General features: G+C 35.3%; 1 pseudogene; it reads right to left on the bottom strand.

The window, feature by feature from the left end:
• Positions 1-9331: 9331 nt before the first annotated feature.
• Positions 9332-24528, bottom strand: part of LOC127557174 (signal recognition particle 54 kDa protein-like) — a 163257-nt pseudogene continuing 148060 nt past the window's right edge.

The raw sequence follows: 24528 nt of genomic DNA, 5'->3' as shown, positions 1-24528 counted from the left end.
GACCTTGATTTTCACAACAATTTACTTTGTCTATAGACCTGGACCTGATAATTCAAAAGATGGAGCTCCTGGAGAAATAGATTGTTTCAAAGTAAAACTTTTTTTTAAAAAGAGTTATCTAGTTAGAGAATTTCCAAGCAGTTTTATATTTAATTGTAGAAAACCAAAGGCAATCTTAATGCCCAACAGTAGACTAGTTTTTTGTGGCATTGTATATTATTGTAATGGCATACCAAAATGGAATTGAGACTGATAACTTTGAAGAAATCTGGAAAAATATTTATGAAATAATTCAAAGTGATTAAAAGTAGAATTAGAAAAATTGAATACAAAATAAATGTAATAATAGGAGATAGGGACTGGATCTTAGATTTCATTATGTTCCTATCCAGGGCACTTCTGGACAAAGAAACTCCCTTTTCCAATGGAGGGCAATACTTTCTCAGAAATTTAGTCTTACAGAGTCTTTAAGCAAACATGTCAAATATGGGCCACTCTAGGGACACATGAAGCCCACAGCACTCCAAAGTACTACCTAAAGTTTATTAAAGTATGGCACAGGGATATTTAATAAAAGAAATAAAAATAAAATAAAACATAGATGACATTATGATGTGTTTTTCTGAATCAATATGCAGCCCACAGGGTCCTCTTTCTATTTGAGTTTAGTATCTCTGGTCTAGAGTTAGGTTAGGTGATGTGAGCAGGCTCATACAGTTAATTGTGTCAGATTTGACCCCTAGATCTTTCTGACTCTGTGACTAATTCTGTATCCACTGCATGACAGAGTTTCAACCTATGATGATATAAAAGGAAAAGCAAGTGAAAAAAAATGCTCATGAAAACTTAGAATGAGTAGTTGGAGAGATTTTATGTTATGTTAAGGTTTGAAATTAATTTCTAATGTTTTATTAGTTATTTATTTAGTAGTATCAATATTCAATATGAAATCTGGCTATTTGAGCATAAGTCAAGTCAATGAAACAAGTCAACACAAGCATTTCATTGAGCATCTGTTATATACCAGGCACTGGGCTAAGCACTGGGGTTACAAAGAAAGGCAAAAAAACCCAGTTCCTGCCATCATGGAGCTTACAGTCTAATGGGGGAGAAACAGGAAAACAATTCTATAAATAAAATATATACAGAATAAATTGGGCATAATTAGCCAAAGTGGTGATTGATTGCAGTAGTTGTGGTAGTAGCTGTCCAAAATGCCATCACCATGCTGGATTGAGGTACAGTGGTGTCTTTTGTGTCCAACCTATGGTAGAGCCTTCTAAACTCATACTGGTCTGATTACGGTTGATAAGATCAATATGAAGCTCAGAAGGCATTCCATAGATCGGGCATTGAGAGTGGAGATGTCTATACATTTGAGCAAATTGTGTTTCTTTTGAGCCATCGCAATTCTGCATTGCTCATAGAATACAGCATTTTGATGAAGTCAGGTCATTTCAGTGTCTCCCTTGTCTTGTAATTGATACTAAAGTTCTTCAGAGAGACCTTGAGAGTGTTCTGTATCATTTCTCATCTCTATGTGAGTATTTGTTTTGTGTGAGTTCTCCATAAAATAGCCTTTTAAGCCAACTTAAAATGTTTGACATTTGAACCTGGCCAGCTTGTCAGAGTTGTGCTCTCTGCAGCAGAGTTTGAGAAGGAAACTCAATGTCAGGTGATCTTCAGAATCTTCCTAAGACAATTCAAATGGAAGCGATTCATTTTCCTGGCATGGGGTTGTCCAGATTTCACAGGCATACAACAATGAGGTCAGCATAATGGCTCTGTAAGTTTTCAGTTTGGTAGACAGTCTACTACTTCTCTTCTGTGCTTTGGAGACTCTCAAAAACTGAACTAGCTCTGTGTGTGTGTCAATACTTCCAAGGTAAATGAACTTATTCAGCATCCAAAGTTCTCCATTTGCTGTAACTAATGTTTGCACATAGATGGTGTGGTCCTTGCTGTTGGAAAGCCTCTGTTTTCTTGGTGTTAACTGTTAAGACCCAATTAGAATAGGCAGCAGAGAATCAATCCATATTTTTCTGTATCTCAGTCTAACAGAATGCACTGAGAATCCAAATAGTCTGTGAACAAAAAGTTGAGCACCAATTGTCTCCATGAGGATAAAAGCACAGCTTAGTGGATAGATATCTAGTCTTAGCATCAGGAAGATATATGTTCAAATACCAATTTGATATATACTGTGTGATCTTAGGGAAGTCATATACTTCTTTAATACTCTAGAATAGTCCTCAATAGTAGTGTAAGCCTCCTATTTGTTTTGATAGAAGGAATTGCCCCACCAGAAATTCCTCCACCAATGAAATCTCAGGTCTGGCCTTTTAAGTTGATGTGGAAAATAAATCTCATAATTAAAAACATTTTTCAACATGATCCTCTTTTTCACGTGATCTAATCTTCTTTCTTGTTTATTTTTGTGTCTTAACCAGCAATCCCATTGAAACTTCTTCATAAAATAATTTTAAATTTCTATTTTTGTGAAAAATTTAATAAAATTTGACTATAAATGATTAATATAATTTCATATATGTTTTTGGTACCTGCTTATCTATCACTATGTTCCTACATCATTGTTGAAAAAAGTAAAACATTGATTCTTTATAAACATGTGGTTACAAACAACCCTTAAATTTATACATGCTCTTTTCAAAATCTCTTTTCTATAATCTCTACTAATTAGGCCAATTTAGTTCAACAAAACAAATATTTATTAAGTGCCTACATGTGCCAAAAACTGACCCGGGCCTTTAGTATATTAAAACAAAAACCAAGCTATCCCCACCCTTAAAGAGGATATATTCTACAGGTTACTATGTAGACCTTACTGTGATGCCCTTTTGGAGAGTTTTAATAAGAATGTAGCAACTTCTGGCCAGTCCACTACTGATGAGAAGGGACCATTGCCAGGAAGAATAATAAAGATGATGGGAGGTGGGGAAGGAACCCTTTCAGGTGAAGGGAATTCCAAAGAAGAAAGAAGGGAATAACATTTGCATATAACTCAGTATCCTAATTTGGAAAGGGTTGGTGTTTGGACTTAGGAGTTTGTTAACATAGAGTAACTCCCACTGAGAAAACTCCTTCTACAACTATAGCAAACTTTGATTTATGGTCTTAGCTTCTTAAACTCTCTTCATTTGCAATTCCTTTTTGCCCAAGAAATTTTTAGGTGACTGTGGGTATATGGATATATAAAATCGATATACAAATCAAACATTTACTGGTAATTTTATCTTTGTCACCTCCATTCAGTTATGAAGCTCCATATGGAGTCAAGATCTACAGTTTTAGAAGCTGGGTCTTAAAGAACTAGTGCACTGAATGATTTAGTGATTTGCTGAAGCTCACAAAGCCAGGAAGTACTGAAGTCAGGTCTTCCTGGCTCTGTGGTGGGTCCTTCTGAAAGGAATCCTCTCCTTAAGGGAACATGAATGACTTGAAAAATAACTCAGCAGAGTAAATTGAAATAACTCCTTATCAAGTTTTATGGCTTTGGTACTTTAAGACCTTTTGTACCATGTTGTGATCATGAGCTTGACTGTTTTTCACTTGAAATGCTGATGACTTGATCTGGCCTTTTGGGCTCCATGTCTGTATTCTCAGCTGTCCTTCTTGGATTGGCAATTCACTAACTCCATTTCCTTCTTGCCCTGGGACTTTCTCATTGCTACTCTGACTTCCTCTTTCTTTGTTTTCTACCAAATCTTTCATTTAGTATTTACTGCCTTCTTCCCATTTGGAATAGAAGAGGCTGTGGTGTACACCAAGAATTTAAATGAGTTCAAGAAGAGCAAAAACCAAAATATATTGGGAGAGGCAATATGGAGAAATGGATAGAACACTGGTTCTGGAATCACATAAATTTGGCTTCAGATTTGCCTTAGATAATTGCTGACTGGTCAAATTAATAAAACTTTTTGGGTTTGTTTCTTCATCTGTAGAATGTGGAATGAAGGAATTGGAAATGATGACTTTTGCAGTCTCTCCCAGATATAAATCAACAATCCTATGATTATAGATCAAGATGACTTGAAGAGGAGGTAAAAGTTAGCAGCAATGTCTACCAGGACTAAACAAGAAGGGGTGAGATGTTATCAGCACGCAATTACTAAGCTAGCAAATTTCATAAGCAGAGCTTGCTTTGAAAAGAAGTCTTTTATGAGGGACTACAAGAAAACATTTGGCCTAGCTAGATGACAGCACAGTGCACAAAGCCCCAGGCTTGGAGTCATCTTTCTGAGTTCAAATTCAGCCTCAGACATTTACTAGCTGTGTGATCCTGGACAAGTCACTTAACCTGTTTATCTCAGTTTCCTCATCTGTAAAACAAGCTGGAGAAGGAAATGGTAAATCACTCCACTATCTTTGCTGAGTAATCTGAGTGGGTTCATGAAGACTCACTCATAATTAAAATAACTGAAAAACACAAGGGAAAACTATCCAGTATTAGTTTTTAAGTGCCTCTTGTGACTAAAAATCATGGCATGATTTGTAAACAAATGGTGTAAGAATCCTCAGGACTAGTTCTTCCTTTGGGATAACTAATTATCAGGTGGGCTCTTTGAGACTCAAAGATGTGAAGACTCTGATGCTGATTATGTGTGAATAAAGATCATCAACCTAACAAGTAATTGTGCCAAATCTTAGAATGACAGCATTTGAACTGGCAGAAATTCACTGTTAAATGTTTAATAGTTGACTCTCCAAAATTTTTTTTAAATGAATGCAAGACATTCTTTTAAATTTAATATTTATTAACGTGTTAAAATCACTTTCTTAAGTAGAGACATTCAACAAACAATATATCAGCTCATGATTTGTATGTTTGCTGATTTCTTAGTTGTAAATGTTCATATTGAAAACTTAACTATCAGATGTTAGAAGATGGTTTGAGCTGGTTCCAGCCCACACTTTCTTGAAAGTCAACTAGTATAATCCACTCATATTAATCAAAGGTGTATAGAATTAGAATTGAAAGGGATGTCAAAGATTATCTGTTTCAACTCTCTTATTTTAAAGATGAGAAAAACCGAGATGCAGAGGGGAAAAGTTACTTGCCCAGAGTCTTACAGGTAGTAAGTTACTAGCTGCAAGTTCTGGCAGGGGTAAAAAGGCATTGAGAGTTTGAGCAGTGTTACTTTTATTAAGTTTTCTGAGAAATCTCTTAGCAGAGATTCCTTTTGATGTCTGTTTTTAGTCTGCCTTTAGAGGGTGATAATTGTTTCCAACTTATCCCATAGAAATACTAGACTTGGAGAATAGTGCTTGAAGACAGGGGCTGCTTGCTTTTGGGATGATCATTCCTTATGACTCACGCAGGGTCACACAAGTAAGTGTCTGAGTAAGGTTTTGAACACAGGTCTTGCTTATTCCATACCCAGAATTCTATCCATTATGTCATCTAATCACCAGTCTCAGTTTATTTGTGTGACCCTGAGTGAATCACCCTCTCTCAGCCTTAGTTTCCTCATCTGTAAAATGAAGATAATAATAAAGTCTACCTCACAGGGATTGTTGTGAAGACCATACAAAAATTATATATGTTAAGTGCTTTGCAATTCTCAAAGTGCTATATGAATGCCAGCTCTTAAAACTCAGAGTAGAGTTTTAGGACACTTAGTGAGTGGTTTTGAAAACTTTATATAGAACTGTCAGAAATTCTAAAATAGAAAGGCAGTATAACAGAGTGGGTAGAGAACTGATCTTAGGACCTGAGTTCAAATCTTGCCTTTGACATATAATTAGCTGGGGAACCCTGGGTAAGTGATTACAGCTCTCAGGATTATTAGCAATGAAACTATAAGTTGTATAGGAGGAGACAAACTGCATTAAAGAAGGAATTTCTTCATTCGGGAGTTTCCTAGACCAATGAAATCACCATTCCAGGATGTAGCTCTTTAAATATTACCTATTATTATTTTAATCTTTATTTTACTGCAAAAGAATATTTAGTGGGCTCTTTTTCAAAGATCCAAGAGAAGAGTCAGACATTCCAACATGGAGCTTGATGACAGTATCCTTCATTTGTTTTTAATAAAATGTTTCTGGGATATTTATATACTAGAGTAAAAATTCTAAATATTTTACTTGTTTTAGCTAAATTTCTTAATCTCTTTGCCAAAAGTTGAAACCAATTTTTTCTTTTTTTTTTAATGACTAGAAGAGTACATTATCACTGAGGTTATAATTACATACCAGTCAGATTCTTTATATATCTTTTCATTAGCTTTTGTAACAGACACATGTATTTCTTTGAGCCATATGTTGCTGAATGATTGAATGCCTCCCTAGGACACGCACACATATAAACACATGTGTATATGTGTTTGCATATATGCATACACATGCAAAATATATACAATAGATATGTGTACTTTCTACATATAACTATGTATATTTTAGTGTATAAGATATGTATAATATGATATAACATGACAACATAATGTATTAAAACATAATATATTGTATTACATGCCACAACATAACATAAAATAGAATAGCAAAATTCAATGTAATATATTATACTATGTTATAAATTATTATTATATATCATATATAACAATATGTTATGTAGGTAATGTATGTATATTTGTTAGTACATATAGTTTTAACACAAAACAATTGTACAAAGATTTTTTGAATGCTCTCTATACACACACACATACACATACATCTGTGTGTCTATGTTTATTGAAGCTTCAGTTTTACCTTTTAGACCTCCTAGCACTAATTCTTTCTCTTTGTTCAGTGTCTCACTATATATTCTGCATGTGTGATATGGTGATTGTAATGGATTATGTCAGTAGATTAGAAGTTAAGTTCTGGACTCAGCTTTACTACTAACTATCTTTGTGACCTTTGATTTCCTCATCTGTGAAATGGTGAAATTGAGCTCAGTGATCTCTAAGGTGCCTTGTAGTTCTGATATTTTGTGATGTTAAAGGCTCTGTATCTGGCTTACAGGATTTGCATCATACCCACTTGAATTGTTATCATTGTACCTATTATTGCTATGTTATTATTAGTGGATTGCAATTATTATTATAGATTGTAAACTCTCTGAGGGCAAGGATCATTGTCTCATACATTTTAATATGCCCCAAGGGCTTCAGGACATTGCATACTAGACATATCTTACTTAGAAAATTTCAGGTGAAGCAATGCTGCCTTACTGTTGGATGGGTCAGAGAGACCACTGCCACAGTAAGTCTAGGAGCTCTACACAATGTTCTGCTTTAGGTCATGTCTTAAGTCCCTTTCAACCCTTCTTCAATGTGAACAATATCCTGGGCTTTAGGAACTACAGAGACAGTAATGTGAAACTGAACAAAACACTAAATATTCCTGGTCCTCAGTTTCCTCACCTGAAATCCGGAGGTAATATCACTTAGATTACTTGACTCACAGGAATGTTGTAAGGAAAGATGTTTGTAATGCTAAAAGCCCTATGTAAAAACATAAATCAACATGGGCTAGGGGCTAAGTACAAGTTGGGGCCTTCCAGGCTTCTTTTTCCATTAAAAGTCCCCTTAGCGCTACCCCAAAAGCACATGGACAGGGGTCAATTTTAGAAGAGTCTGTCCTTCAAAGAGAAGGGTCAAGCTCTTTTTTATTTAGCTCTCTGGCTCTTTAAAACACCTACCTATGAGCAAGAGTATGCTAAAGCCAGCTCACAATGGGTCAAGAGAGCCAAGTGTTAATTTTTCAGTTAAAGCATTTACAACTCAGAATTGGCAAATACTATAAACCAGGGATTGATTTTTTATTTGTTCATTAAATATACTTAAAGTGAGAGAGGAAATGTTAATAATGCAAATGAATCTTTAAAATGTATGTATATACATATATATATGTATGTATTTTAGACAGCCTGTTAAACATTCCTTATGAGTGTACTGTATCCTTGTTCAAAAACTCTGGCATTCCCCTCTGTCTGACCATAGTCTCCTCTTTCCATCTCTTCCTATACCTCACCCCTCCTAATCGTATTGTTCTCCTTGATCACAATCTCTAATTCTTCCATCTTCCAGTATTTTCTTAGGCCATAAATCCTGCTCTGATTTCAGTTAGTCATCTAATATTTAATAAGTGCTTATAGTTTGGTAGGCACCATATTAAGCATTGGAAATACAAAAGAAAGGCAAAAAAATTGGTCAAGGAACTTATAGTATAGTGGGGGATAAAATGTGCAGACACTGTACAGAGAAATATACAGCATAAACTAGATACAGAAGGATGATCCTACCATTGGGGGGTCCTGGAATCAGGATAGGTTTTTTACAAAAGATAGAATTTTATTAGAGCCTTGATGGGAGCCAGGGAAACTAAGGCAGATGAGAGAAGGGAGAGAATTTCAAGTAAAGGAGACAGTCAGAGAAAACCATTGGAGTCAGGTTTTATAGTGTCTCATTGAAGAAACAACAAAGAGGCTAGTGTCATTGGATCACAAAATCGATTTCATTTTCTTCCTTTGTTTCTTGATTTTGTAGTTATCCAATTCATCTTTATCCTGTCATGCACTCTCAAATCTCCTACCCCTTGTCCAGTTCATCCCTTGATAAACCCTAATCCTAGATGATTTCTACTATTTCTTCCTTCCTTCCTTCCTTCCTTCCTTCCTTCCTTCCTTCCTTCCTTCCTTCCTTCCTTCCTTCCTTCCTTCCTTCCTTCCTTCCTTCCTTCCTTCCTTCCTTTTTTTCCTTAGATCTGGTCTTAAAAAGTTAACATCAGCTGACATTAATGTATATTGCTTTATAGTTTCAGAACAACCAAAATTTACATTTATATTGTGAAACAATTTTCTAAATAAAGCTCTGATTTTCTTTAGCAAAATATCTTAATTATACTGTGATACATGCAACTTCAGAAATTCATGTTAAAGGCACTAACACTGTTTTCCACAAATAGCTTCATTCTTGAGGTATGGTATTAGCTCTACATTTTGCCTTTCTGCATGCCATTTTTGAAAATTAAGATTTCAGTCTACAAAGAAAGTTAACAAACTCCTTTGATTACAACTACTTTAAAGTTTATTTACAGAATTTTTCTTGCAACATCATGTAACAATTGACTCAGACTGTTTACAAATATAATGATTACATTTTGAGACAAATAATTAAAAACTAAATACCAAATTTTACATTACTATTTGTTTCACTTGACAAGTGAAGTTTTGAGATAGAAATTAATAAGAGCTGTTCTTTTAAGCAAATATATCTATATCTATATCTATATCTATATCTATATCTATATCTATATGATTTCCAGAAAATCCCAGGAATTCAGAAGCCTGAAAAGAAGTCTGAAGAGATCAAACTCCCACATATTCTTCAATCCTCTCAGAAAAAGTGGGGGAAAGAAAAGAGAAGGGAAGTTCATTATCATTTTTGACTTGTCCTTTGCCTTTACTCATAAACTATGTTCCCAAACCAGGGATCATACCTAACCTTTGACCAAATGGCCCATTTTCATGATGTTTTGGAATTTTTCCTACATATCTCTCAATGTAAACTGACCATGTTCCAACTTTTCTATAAGTGCTTCAATTCATTGACTTTATCTTAGTCCTTCAATATTATCCATACCAAAAAATTTGCTGATGAAAAGCTGTATTTTAAGATTCAAAGTCATTTATATGCTCTCCAGTATCAATGAAAATTATCAGACATTTTGTTGCAATTACTGTACTAAGTGCATCATGATCTTTTGGATGGTCAAAAAGTTTTGTAACAATTACAGAGGCTACATCTATTTTAATCTTTGAAAGTCTTACTTGTGCTTCAAAAATTTGACCAGTGGAGGCATCTACTACATAAACAATGTTATCAGGGAATATAGCATTAGCTACTAGGAACATTTCATCAAACAAAGAATCTTCTTGTTAATTATGGTCACTTGTATCAACAATAATAAATTCAGAGTTCTCATTTTTGAATTTTTCTATACCTCCAGAGGCAGTGATTACAAGCTTCATTAGTAAAGGTTCCATAGAAAGGAATTCTTGCTTTAGTAGTATTCTGTTTTAGTTGGTCAAAAGTTCCTGCTCTTAATGTGTCTTCATATATCAAACAATCTTCTAACCTTTCCTCTGGTAATAATAGGCTAACTTGGAACATGTGGTTTTACCACTAGCCTGCAAACCCAACAAACATAATAACATTTGTTTTCCTTTGGTTGGTGTCCAGGCTTTCACTCCAGGATCTACAAGCTTCACAAGTTACTTAAATACAGCATGCTGAATCATTTTTCTTTTGTTTAGACCAGATGCTATTTCTTCAAGATCAATAGCAGACTTGATATTTTCTCAGAACTGCTTCACCAACTTAACATTAACATCAGCTTCCAATAAAGGATATAACAGACTTCTTATTCTTATAGTGTAGCATTTAAAACCTCTTCATTGATAATGGTGTAGCTCAATTATCATAGTGCTAAGGTCTACTAACACCATTTAGACTGTTTAACACCACTTTAAAAAGTGATATCTGGACAGGCAGAGTAAGCACCACAGCTTTTGAAGTTACCCTGTTCTGTCAGGGAAGAAGATAGAATTGGAGAGAGGAATAGGCAGAAATGAGATGGTGACCTCCCAACTCCCTGACAGTGAATATGGGAAAGAGACCCTCTGCCTCTCTAATTAGATCCCACACAGACTGGACACACTGGAATCCTAACCTGCTTGTCATTTCTTATAACACAATACTATTCCATCACAATCATATACCATAGCTTGTTCAACAAGGCCAGCCACTTTACATATGCCCTTGATCCCATCCTCCAGAAGACTACTCACTCTCTAATCTTAAATCTCTTCTAACAATATATGGATTTACTTTATATCCTACTACTTGATTATGTCTATTATGAATACCTAAATTAGCTATAGGACAAATAAAGAAAGAGAAAGAACTAAAAAGTAGAATATGTATAGAATAATTTATATCTGTTATATATATGTGTGTATATGTGTGTATGTATCTATATATGTCTCTATATATCTATGTCTCTCTCTCTCTCTATTAGAGAGACTAATAGTTGCAATTGCTGGGGGAGAGGAGGAAGTAAGAAAAAAAGAAAAATTAACATGAAAAATTTATTGTATATTTGAAAGGAATACCAAATTGTTTATAATAGATTTGCAGTCATTTTTTATGCTAAAGAAATGCTTATTGTACTCCATAAATTAAATATGAAATTTAAAAGGATCTATATGTATAAAATATATATAGAGAGCTCTTTTCATAGTAACCAAAAATGGGAAATTAAGGGACTATTTTCCTATTGGGGAATGGCAAAACAAATTTTGATATATTAATGTAATGAAAAGCTATGTTCTATAAGAAATTATTGAATGGATAGTTTCTGTGGAAATGGGGAAATCATTCTGAAGAAAGGTAAGTTGAAGTGAACAAAACTAGGAAAATAATTCATAATGATAAATAAATAATAGTGAAAAGCAACTTTGAAAGACTAGAACTCTGATGAACACAATGATAAAGCATAAGTTCAAAAGAACAAATATAATGCATGCCACTAACTCCAGACAGAGAAATAACTAAATTAAATGATTAAAATGAAGAGACATATTTTGGGATATGGCTACTGTGGGAAATAATTTTGCCAGACCATATAGATAATTTGTTGAATGATTTGGGGGTGCGAGATTTTGTTTTAAATTTGCTTAATGAGAAGGGACAGTAGATAGTGGGAAGGACAGATTAAATTTTTTTTCCCTCAACAGTATTTTATTTTTCCAATTGCATATAAATATAGTTTTCAGCATTCATTTCTGTAAGTTTTTGTGTTCCAAATTTTTTCTCCTCCCCTTCCTCCTTCTTCCCTCCCCAAAGACAGCAAGTAATCCAATATAGGTTAAAGAAGTACAATCCTTCTAAACACATTTTCATATTTGTCACGCTGTGCAAGAAAAAAATCAGACCCAAAGGGGGAAAATTATGAGAAAAAGCAAACAGACAGACAAACAATCAAACCGAAAAAGGTGAAAATACTATCCTTTGATACACATTCAGTCTTCATAGTTTTCTCTTGATGCATATGACATTTTCCATCTCAAGTCATTAAAATGGACAGATTAATTTTTAAAATTTTTAAAAATCTTGTTACTTTGGGGAAAAATCATTTCCCTATGAACCATTTCCTTTTCTACTGCCTCCAATCATATCATTTTTCCATCCTTAAAATATTTGCTTTAAAGTCTGTTATACTCTCAATTATTCTAAATCTCTCCTGCCTTTCTCAACCAAATTTTAAAAAATGTTTTATTTTTTCCTCAATTTCATGTAAAGACAATTTTTAACATTCATTTGAAAATAATTTGAATTCCAGTTTTCTTTCTCCCTTCCCTTCCCCTCCTTGAGATAGTAAGATATTTGGTATAGGTTATACATGTGAATCATGCAAAAAAAAAACTATATTAGTCATGTTATGAAATAAGACACAGAACTAAAGGAAAAAAAAAACACACACATATGCAAACATGCACAAACAATACAAAAAATGGGAAAATATATGCTTTTTATTTGCATTTAGAAAATCTGAATATGAATAACATTTCATCAAGAGTCTTGGAATTTTCTTCTGTCACTATATTGCTGAGTATAGCTAAGCAATTCAGAATTAAGCATTGTTATCGTGTACATTGTTCAACTGGTTCTGCTCATTCTACTTTGCTTTGGTTCATGTATGTCTCTTCAGGTTTGTCTGAAATCTTCCTGTTCATCATTTCTTGTAATTTCCATTATAATTATATACCATAGTTTAGCCATTCACCAATTGATAAGACTCCTCCATTTCCAATTCTTTTCCACTATAAAAAAGCTACTATAAACATTTTTGTACAAATAGTCCTCCCCTCACCTCTTTAATCTCTTTGGGATTTATTCTTAGTCAAACTTTTAGAAAAAGCTGTTTATATTTGTTGTCTCTAGTTCCTTTTCTCTCCCCAATTCTTTGCAAATTGGCTTCTAAATTCATCGCTCGAGCGAAACTGCTCTCTCCCGAGTTACCAATGATCTTTTAACTTAAACATCTGATGGTCTTTTTTTTCCTCAGTTTTCATTTTCTTGCTTTCTTGTTTGAATTAGAAACTATTGATTACCTTCTCTCGAATGTGCTCTTCTTTGGGTTGATGTGTCTTTATTTTTTTTCTGGTTCTCCTCCTACCTGTCTGTTTCCTCTTAGTTTCCTCTGCTGACTCATCATCTATATTGTGCTTCCTAACCATAGTTCTGTCTTGATCCCATATCTCGACTTTCTCTATATATACTTTTATTTGGTGATTTCACCACCTTCCACAGGTTGAATTATCATCTCTTTGTAGGTGACTTTCAGATTCATGTATCCAGTCCCTGCCTTTTCTTTGAGACTGAGTCATGCATGAATCAATAGTGTCAGTCACACTTTTCAGAATAGATGTTCCAGATATATTCCAAGCTCAATATGTCCAGAACTCATTATCCCTCCCCTCTTCCAAATTTCCCCATTACTGTTGAAGGCACTGTCCTCCTGTTCATTCAGGCTCAAAATTTTAGTGTTTTCCTCCACCAATTGTCAAAACTTGCTTCTGTTTCTATAACATCTCTCACATTCACCCCTTTCTCTCCACTCATACAATCTCTTAATTCAGACCCTTATCACCTTTCATCTAGAACATTATTACTGGTTCTCTTATTGGTTTCTCTGAATCAAGTCTCTTCTCATTCCAATTCATCCTTTACACATCTGTGTAATAGTCTTCTCTAAAAAGTAATACTCTCTGGGAGCAGGTTTCTTGGGGGCTTCTGGGAGCAACCTTCATTTCAGTTCAGAGTAATCACCCCCATTTGCAGCCAGGAGTTAAAGTCCAAATCCTTTACTGCCTCCTTCAAAGTCTTGTCTTTTTTCTGAGGTTCAGTTAGCTTTCTTAGAGGCCCATCTCTCTCCTTGGTTCTGAGAGCTCCTCTGCTAGTCCTTTGCTTCTGCCAGCTTCTGCCTTTAGCTTCCTCCAAATGTCTCCAAATCCAAAAGTTTTTTGCTTCAGTCTCCAGCCAGCACAAAGTGGAAGATGGAAGGAATCTGTCTCAACCTCTGAGAGCTTCTAGTGCTCTTGTCTTTCCTGGCCCCGAGAGCTTCTCCTTATATGCTTCACACTGAGTATACACCAATCATTATATCACTAGGAAGCCAGTATTTGTTATAGGATTAAATCAATGCTAAACTAGATTTAATCATTGTTTCCTCAATTCTACTTACTTAGCACCTTGTTTCAAGTTCTGGCCCATAACATCTCCCACTTTCTTTTGTTTTTAGAACATAGATGGTCATGACTTCCCTGATTTCTCAAGGAGGTGAGAACCCCTAAAAAGAAGGTGATCATGCCTTCCCTGACTGCTTAAAAAGGGGGTGAAAACAACAAAAAAGGAGGTGATAACACCCTCCCTGACATCTCAGGAAGGGAGATGAAAACACCAAAGGAAATGAGAAATCAAATCAGATTAGCGGGTTTCTGAAAGGGCTCATTTGAAACAGGTATACATAAATCCATCAATATGGGAGGGATTACACATAATCACATAAATTACATAATCACATAGTAACACAGGCTAGTAGTGATGTAACAAATAACATGAATCAACATGAGGAATTATACATGTCTATAAGTCCTAGAAATAGTCCAAAAGGAATCTATTGTCCATTAGTTTATGTGCCAGGAATTCAATAATTCCTGCAAGTTTTGAAACCCTATAATAATCTCATCTTGTGTTAGGGAATCCAATGATTTCTACAGATTTTGTTCTTATATCTTCTCCTTTGTTTCTAAGTTTTTCTCTTTTTCTGTCTCTCTCTGATGGACAAGGCGAATATGGCTCATTGGCACCCATCTGATTCCTTCTGCATCTGTAGAGATACAAGCAAACCCTCTCCCCCAAGCAGTCAGCCTATCTGGTCCCTTCCATTCACCACTTTCTGGGTCTCTCCACATCACCTGGCGATTATCTAAAAATAGTGGAGGTCCTTGCACTAGACACTGCCCTTTCGGTGGGTTATAAAACCTTTCTGCAGGAGCCAGTGCATCTTTGTCAAAAATTAAAAAATTAATGATATAGAGAACTAAATTTAGAAGTTCTCTAGGGTAACCTGTGGCTCCCCTTTCCTTTTGTTTTTGGAGGAGTGTCTTAATGTCTGTTTCTTCTTTCTACAGTTGCCTGACCTTGAAGATTAAAGGGTATGCCAGTGGTGTGTAAAATCTTATACTGTGCACAAAAGTGTACAAAATGTTTAGAAGTATATGCATGTCCATTATCTGTTTTTATTGCTTGTGGCACACCCATAATTGCAAATGCTTGGATAAGGAATTCAGTGACCATTCAGGCTGTCTCTTTTGCTGCTGATATTGCATAAGTGAATCTTGAAAAGGTGTCTACCACAATGTGGATAAAAGGCAAATGACCAAAAGATTTATAATGGATCACATCCATTTGCAAGATTTCATTGGGTCTCAAACCACAAGGGTTCTTCCCTAGAGGGAGTGTAGGAGCATGGAAAGGAAGGCAAGCTGTACAGCTTTTTACTATGCTCCTAGCTTCCTCTCTTGTTATCTCCCCCACCCCAAGAATAAAAACATAAAGCATTTCTTTTAATTCAATTTCAAACATTTTGAGCACCTATTATGCACAAAGCACTCTACTAGACACTAGCAATAGAAAGATTAAAAAGTGTTCAATTCTTTAAAATATTTTACATTTCTCTAGGAAAGATATGAAGTGTACAAAAGTACTGATTCAAGAAAAGAGGTAGACTATGGTTTCCAGAGACAAAAAAAAAAAAACAAAACTCTGAGATGAAGGGAGGGGTCTTTAGCTGTATTTTAGCTATACCCCTCTATTCCTGAGTAGTGCTTTAAGAAGGTGTTATCAAAGTCAATGAAAACAAGATCCCTGCATATAAAACTTGATTTTTAAGGTTTTTTGGCAGAGATACTGGAGTGCTTTGCCATTTCCTTTTTCTGTTCATTTTATAGATGAAGAAACTGAGTCAAACAGGGTTAAGTGACTTGCTCAGAATCCACAGCTATTAAGTATTGTAACCAAAACTGAACTCAGGAAGATGAATCATATTGATTCCAGGCCCTGCACTATATTTTTGATGGCCACCTAACTGCTCCCCATTGACTTAGAAAACCACAAATTAACATTATCTATTTAGTTGTATTGTATATTTTGTTAAATATTTCTCTATTAAATTTTAATTGATTTGTGGGTCTTCCCAGTTCTTCTCCTCTTTTATATCAGTGGCTAGGGAATTAATGAGCCATATTCTATTTTAATTGCCTCACTTTTAGCCTGGTGGAAATGTAATGGCTCACAGGTCTTTATGGTTCCTTTCACTGTTATTTCATGCAGTTCATATTGTATAAAAAGTTATTTACATAAATTTGAAACTTTGTTTCAAGTTCTGGCCCATAAAACATCTGCCAAAGTGCTTTTTTTTTTTTTTGAAGCCCAGATCTTACCATCTCTCTCCCTTACTCAATAAATTCCATGGATCCCCTATTGCCACTGGAATAAAATATAAAGTTTGTATTTTGAAGACCTTTACACCGGGACCATCCTATTTTCCATACTCATTAAACCCTGAAAACTGACCTCCTCTCCATTTTACAAACATAATCCTTTGTCTTTTGTATCTTTGCCCTTTCACTGGGAGGTTCTTGCTCCTGGAATATGTTCCTTCATTACCTTCATTTCACAAATTCTCTCTCTTCTGTCAGGACATAGCTCAAACACTGTTGTTTGAAGTTTTTACATGAAGACTTTGAAGATCTCCCCAACTGCTACTGTCCAGCTGCCCTCTCTTATATTTAGTATTTTTTTCTATATTTAAATATGTATTTGTATATATTTTAAATTATTTTTCCTTTTAATGCACACTGTCTGGAGATGGGGTGATTACATTCTTGGCGATATATCCCTTGCACCCAGCATAGTTCTCTGGCATATAGTAGGTATTTAATTAATACTAATTCTTGGAAAAAGTCTAGCTGATTGATAAACTTAGTTAAGTGTGGTTCTGACCTTATAATGGTAACAGTAGTTGGCACTTTTATAGTTAACTCTCCATGGTTTACAAGGTGCTCAGAAGTACATTAGCTCACTTTTTCCCTATATAACACAAACATTTTAAAGGTAGATTAGTGAAATTATTATTATCCTTATTTCATACTGAGGAAATGGAGGTGGGAAGAGGCCACACAGTTGGCATGTAACATCTCCATTCAGAGGAAGCTCTAACTCTGGTCTTCTGACTCAAAGCCCAGGGTTCTTTCTATATATATGAGAAATTTTACTGGATTTTTAATGATTTACTTTTATGTTCATGCCCTGCGGCATTTATTCACAGAACCACTGGCATTTAGACTTGAAAAGACCTCAGACACTGTCTAGTAGAAAGTATTTTTGAACAGAATCTTATTTATAAGAAAATATCAACCAGGACCTACTTGAAGGCTTGTAATTCAGATGAACCCACAATCTCCTAAGGCAACCCTGGAATTTTTTTTTTTTAATTTTAGCTGTTAAGAAGTCTTGCTTGATACTAAGCCCAAATTTGCTTTCTTGAAATTTCTACTTATTTATCTCCTTTGGGACCAAAAAGATCAAGTCTACTCCATCTTCCATATGACAGTCTTTAACAGATTTGAAAAGAACCATCAAATCCCTTCATAGCATCTGAACATAATAGTAAATGCTTATTGACGGATTGACTGATTGGCCTGTTCCTCCCAGAACCTCCATTTTTGGAACATTCAAACAAGCCATATGTTCATTCAAGCTACATTCCCGATTCTCTGGACTTTGTCTATAATGACCTGCTCTGAGTTCTTTTATCTTTCCCCTCTCCTTCTATCCCTACTTTTTGATTTCCTTTTATGTTTGTCTTCCCCAATTAGAATGTAAGCTCTCTGAGGGAAAAGACTGTCTTTCTTTCTACTTGTATTAACATTCCCAGAACTTAGAACATTGTCTGACAAAAAAAAAGGCAAGCTCTTAATAAAGACTCGTTGGCTTGATTTTAGGTTAAACATTTCAATTTCCTTGTAACGATACTTATATGATATGAATGTAAGGCTCTCACCAAACCTGGTGAGACACTCCCCATTTCCCAAATTTCTTGAGCTTCTGTTCTCTCTCTATACTCTTTTCAACAGGCAACTAACCTCTCATAAATTTGTGAATCACCTCTGTGCAGAAGAGTCTCAGATCTGTGCCTTGGAGAATTTAAATAGCTTCTAACATCTCTTCTAGTTTGAAATCTATGCTCATCTGACATTCTGTCTGGTATCTTCAACTGTCTATAGGATAGTACTTGGATGTTACACCTCCAATTCAAATCTTATATGCACAAAATTGAGTTATTCCTAGTCTTTGTCGTTTTTCTTCTGCCTTTCCTACCATAATCCTTAACAATTTCTATAATTTCGTTAAGATCATTATCATTAATCAAGATTTCTTGATATCCAACCATATGCAGTGTATCATGTTATATACTAGTAATATAGAAAAAATAAAATCTGTGAATTTTGTTTGATGGAACTTCTATTCTAAGTTGGGATACAGGACATAAATTTAAAATAATAACTAATAATACTAGGTATCAAATAATTATGATCAGTGCCACCAAATTTTTTTTGTTATTTATCTTTTGTTCTTGAAGAGGTCTGTGACATCATGGAGATGATGCATAATAAACAAATGAATTAGATTTGAGAGAGGGAGGATTATGCAAAGTCACCAGCCTCACTTTCTCTTCCAGGGTTATTTGGGTTCAATGGTCAGATATAGAGCAGGATGACTGGAGATAAACCTAGATTCAATGGGAGAATAACATGAAATTTAGACAAAAATAGGTTTAACCTAACCAAGTTTAGTAAAATGGTTGGGATAGACTTTGTAGAAAAGGTGGTATTTGAGTTGAATCTTAAAGTGTTGAGTCTGAATATTCCAACAAAAAGATTTTAAGTCTGTAAGACTGTGAGACTAAAAGGACCTGTACTTGCTTTCTGCTGCTTACTATGCCCTAGACATAGTATCTCAAACTGATTTTAGAGAGCCAAACTTTAAATTTTCAATATGAGCATTTACACCTTAGTAATTGGCAAATGTTACATAACAAAGCTTGATTTACTGTCTTATTGAATGTCTTGACTTAATAAGGTGATGAAAAGTATGTTAATAAAGCAGTTTAAGCTTAAAAGCATATTACAGGATGTTCAAAAATATCTGTGGCAGTCCTTTTTTATTATAGCTTTTTATTTACAAGATATATGCATGGGTAATTTTTCAGCATTGACAGTTGCAAAACCCTTCTGTTCCAACTTTTCCCTCCTTCCCTCCACTCTCTCCCCCAGATGGCAATACATGTTAAATTGACCAATACATGTTAAATATGTTAAAGTATATGTTAAATACTATATATATATATATATATATATATATATATATATATATATATATACACACACATATCCATACAGTTATTTTGCTGCATAAGAGAAATCAGACTTAGAAATAAGGTAAAATTAACCTGAGAAGGAAATAAAAAATGAAAGTGGACAAAAACAGAGAGATTGGAAATGCTATGTAGTGATTCACACTCATTTCCCAAGTTCTTTTGCTGGATGTAGCTGGTTCTATTCATTACTGCATTATTGGAACTGATTTGGTTCATCTCATTGTTGAAAAGAGCCACATCCATCAGAAATGATCCTCATATAGTATTGTTGTTGAAGTATATAATGATCTCCTGGTCCTGCTCATTTCACTCAGCATCAGTTCATGTCTCTCCAGGCCTTTCTGAAATCCTCCTGCTGGTCATTTCTTACAGAACAATAATATTCCATAACATTCATATGCCACAACTTATTCAGCTATTCTCCAATTGATAGGCATCCACTCAGTTTCCAGTACTGGCCACTACAAAGAGGGCTGGGTGGCAGTCCCTTTTGTAGTGGCAAGTCTCTCTTTGAGAGAAGATTAGTTAATATTTACCAGCACACTGCTTCTGGGCCTTTTTAGAACACACTGGGATATGCTCTTAATACTGGTGTTACTTCTAGTTATTGGCTCCTGAGTGTATTGAAGAAGGAGAATGAGTTGATATCTCAAATTGCAATAAGAATAATTACACTGGAGAGCAGAAGAATAATGTGAATGGAGGAGAGAGTAGCAGAATAACTTAGTTTACTATATGATCAAGTAGAGGAAATACGAAAGCTATGATGTAGAAAAGGAATAAAATGGGCTTTAATGGTAGAGGAGAGTTGAGACATATAAAAGAAGAGAGAGACAGAGAAAATGAAAATTGAAATGATGATTTTGTTATTACTTATTTGTTTCAGATGTATCCAAATCTTTGTGATACCCATTTGGTGTTTTCTTGGCAAAAATAATGAAGCGTTTTGCACTATCTTCTCTTTCTCATTTTACAAATAAGAAACTGGAACAAATAAGATTAAGTAACTTTTCCAGATTCATATTTAAATTCAGGTCTTCCTGAGTCCGGGCTTCCCACACTATTCACCTTGCTTCCCCATGATAATGTCAGTGTGAAATAAGGCCAAAATCTGTAATCTGGGAAATACTTAGAGATTTTGTAAGCTTGTGATGTTGAGCAGAGGTGTTAAACTCATAACAGCAGCCAGCAAACCTCTAGATTAAAATTTAATTGGTAAAGTTGTAAAAAAAAAATACAATGCAACACAGATGTTGATTTGTGATTTTCTGAATCAATATATGACTTGAACGGACATATTTCTATTTGAGTTTGACATCACTGTAGAGGGCTTTGGTCTCTTCTGAGTCCTGATTCTCCACTTTCCATTTTAATCCCTACTTTGCTGCAGCAAAATGAGTTTTGGTGAACCATGAAGAGAAAGCCTGGCCAGATTCCTAATTGAAAAGATATGTTTTGGAGCCTTCTGTGCCTACCTGAGGGAAGAGAGGTTATCTGGGACAGGCGTGAGAGTGGGGCTGAAAGGAACTTAAAAACATTTTGTAGGAGGGAGATTAGTATGACTGAGTGAGTAGCCCCTGTGGAAGGAAGAGCTAAGCTAAAAAAAAAAAAAACAGATAGAAAAGGAAGGGCATTTTAAATAGGGAGAGTTCTGTTTATAAAGCCGTGGAAGGAGAGTTGTACCTGATGATCAGGTCATCAGGGGTCTGCAACTTTAAATTTTATGAATCTAAAGGAAGAAAGAATAGGCAGTTATTACAGAAGGCTAGACTGTTCAGGGTCAAAGGAAATCAGACAGCATGAATAAATTTATTATTTCCATTAGATGGCTGGTGAGGTCCTCCATTAGTATGTCAGTTCTTAGAGAACAGAGATTTGTCTTTTATATTCCCAACTCTTACAAGAGTGTCTAGATATTTAATAAATGTTTATTGATTGAGTGATTGATCGATTAGGCTAGGAGATGGAATAATAAAGGGTCAGGCCAGTAGGGAGAGATTCTATACTACCCCAGATCAAGATCTCAGATGGCAGAAGCTGGGCCATAAGAAATCAGGATTTAGTCATAAATTCTTGCCTAAGGACTAAATAAAAGACTAAGGGCACTATTATTAAGGATGGAGTTAAATTTTTAGCCAGGAGTCATTTGCTTGGGACTAGACCGAGTCTCAGAGTGTGAGTGGGCTTCTTAGGGACATCTTGATGAGTTTGAGACTGAAGGAGTGGGGAATTGGCATGGAAACTTTGCATTTCTTTCCTTCCCTTCCCTTTCTCCCTTTCTTTCTCTCTTTCTCTTTTTTCTTCCTTCTTTCCTTCCTTCCTTCCTTCCTTCCTTCCTTCCTTCCTTCCTTCCTTCCTTTCTTCCTTTCTTCTTTCCTTTCTTCCTTCCTTCCTTTCTTCCTTCCTTCCTTCCTTCCTTCTTTCCTTCTTTCCTTCCTTCTTTCCTTCTTTCCTTCCTTCCTTCCTTCCTTTCTTCCTTCCTTCCTTCCTTCCTTCCCTTTTTTTCTTTCTTCATTCTTTCTTTCTTTCTTGTTCTTTTTCTTTCTCTTTCTTTCTTCCATCCCTCCCTCCTTCCTTCCTTCCCTCCTTCCTTCCCATCCTCCCTCCTTCCTTCCTTCCTCTTTCTCTCTTTCTTTCCCTCTTTTTTCTCACTTGCTTTCTCTCTTTCTTTTTCTCTTTCTTTCTTCTTTCCTTTTTTTCTTTTTATTTTATCCCTAAGCACTTGGCATGTAATAGGTACTCAATGAACACTCATTTTTATGAATAAAATAGATGTATGGATGGAGGCAGCTCTGGATCACAATTGAAACAGACATGTTTTATGGCGAATGGATTATTCTGAAAGAAAAAAACTGAACAAAACCTCATGCTTTCTCCAAGCCAAGCTTTAAAAAGTATTTCTGGTTAGACTAAATTATCTTTTTTTAAAAATTATTACATGGGATCTTTGGAGCTGCTGCTACCTGATGTAATGTTCTCTGTTCTGGTTTTCTTGGGGTCTCTGGAAGAAGCCTTCTTTTCAGTTCAGCAACCACCACAAGAACAGCCAGCTGTTAAAGTACAAATCCTTTATTATCTCTCTCAAAATCTTGTCTTCTTTTCTGGGCCCTGGTTAGCTTTCTTATAGTCCAGATTCTTTATTTTCTCCTTCCTGGGGCTGGGCAGCTTTCTGGAGAGCCTTTCAGACCAGCCTTGCTCTCAGTGGAGAAATGCAGGAAGAGAGCCTGCCACCAGTGGCCTGACTGAAGATCAAATGAATGTCTGTCCTTGGTTTCGAGAGCTTGAGCTCTTGCCTATCTTCTCTGCCTTCTGAAAGCTTCTATGTGGCTCTCAGTCCCTGCTTATATGCTCTACAATGAATATAAACCAATCATTATATCTCTAGGAAACCATTATTTGTTGTAAGATTAAATCAATCATATTGAACTTAGAGAACTATTAAGCACCATGCTAAACTAGATAACCATTGTATTTATCAATTCCACTGACTTAGCACCTTGTAAGAAGTTCAGAGTTCTGGCCCATAGCAACCTACCTCAAAATTTCCCCTGACATCAGAGCTAGCTTCTGAGTTACCTTGCTTCCCTTCTATATAAAAGCAGTAGTATGATGACTGCATATTTAAAAATCAGCCAGAGTCAGGAATTCAGGTTAAGGGAAAATCCTTGATCTTTATTCTTTGTGAAGGTGAAGGGGGATGGCGATAGGAAGTGAGAGCAGCCGCTACAGAACCTGACCAGCAGCAGTCTCCCTGCCTCTCTCTCCGCCCATCTCTCTCCACCCATCCAAATTGTCCCTATGTCATTTCCCATACAACACCTCAAAACTTGCACAAAGAGTGGGCGGGGGCCATTCTTTCTCCAAGCATATATTAATAGAGTATGGTCTAATTACTATTTAGCCTCGTGTGCTTGGGACCTCAGTGCATCAACTTGAGCTTCAGCCCATTACACAGTAGGACTGTCAGTGAAGGAAGTTAAAACCAACAGTCAGTGAGGAACAAAACCAGGAGTGAGTTGGATGTGGAAATGTACACATGATATACTTTTAAGGTGAATCTGCATCATTTACATTTTTTCCATCATTTTCTTAAGTCTAGAAAATCCACAAAACAATTAAACAAACCTTATTTGGTGACTTTGCATTTCCTTTCCAAGATGTGAATGCTTACACTGAAAATTTAAAAATTGGCTCTACTGAGCAGGTTTGAGTTGGCTCAGCATATCCCTGATAGAAGAATATGGGAAATTTATAGTTACTGTTTGTTCTACAAGAACAGGTGTAAACTCTAAAATCAGAACATAATATCAGGGAAGATAGAAATTAATGGGTTGTGATAGAGTGATGAACACAAAGAAAAGAATGTGAATAAATTATTTATAAATATGCAGAAGTGAAACTAAAAGAAATTCAGACAGGCATACAGAAGAAATGCAGAAAGGCATCTTTTTTTACTGCCTTGTTAAGTTTAATATATGCTTTTATAATACAAACCATGTAAATGGAGGCTCATGTTTTTATGCACAGTCTTCTTTTTTCATCTTTTTAGTATTTTGAAATGGTTGCATTTATTGGTACTTGTTAAAGTCATAATAAAAATGGAATTGTTTTTTTAAAATGCAATGTAAAAATTTTGGAGAATGCTTGAATGGAAATAACATGTTAAATCAAATGACAAAATCCCATATAGCTATCATTGTCATTGTTTCTGTAATATCTGATTCCTTGTGATGCTATTTGGTGTTTTCTTGGTAAAGATACTGGGATAGTTTGCCATTTCCTTCTCCATCTTATTTTACAGATGAGGAAACTGAAGCAGGCAGGGCTAAGTGACTTGCCCAGGATTACACAGCCCCACAAAAGTGTGGGGGAAACTTGTGTTAGAAAATGAGAAAAATTAGAATAGGCTTTAGTTCAAGGTTTTAAACAGGATAGCCACCTGGAAAGATGCAATAACTAAGACTGGTAGAGTTGTACTGTACAATGGAAAGACCAATT

Source organism: Antechinus flavipes, chromosome 3, assembly GCF_016432865.1.
Source record: "Antechinus flavipes isolate AdamAnt ecotype Samford, QLD, Australia chromosome 3, AdamAnt_v2, whole genome shotgun sequence".
Lineage (NCBI taxonomy): Eukaryota > Metazoa > Chordata > Mammalia > Dasyuromorphia > Dasyuridae > Antechinus > Antechinus flavipes.
Note: the sequence above shows the minus strand (reverse complement) of the source record. Positions and strands in the feature narration are given on the sequence as shown.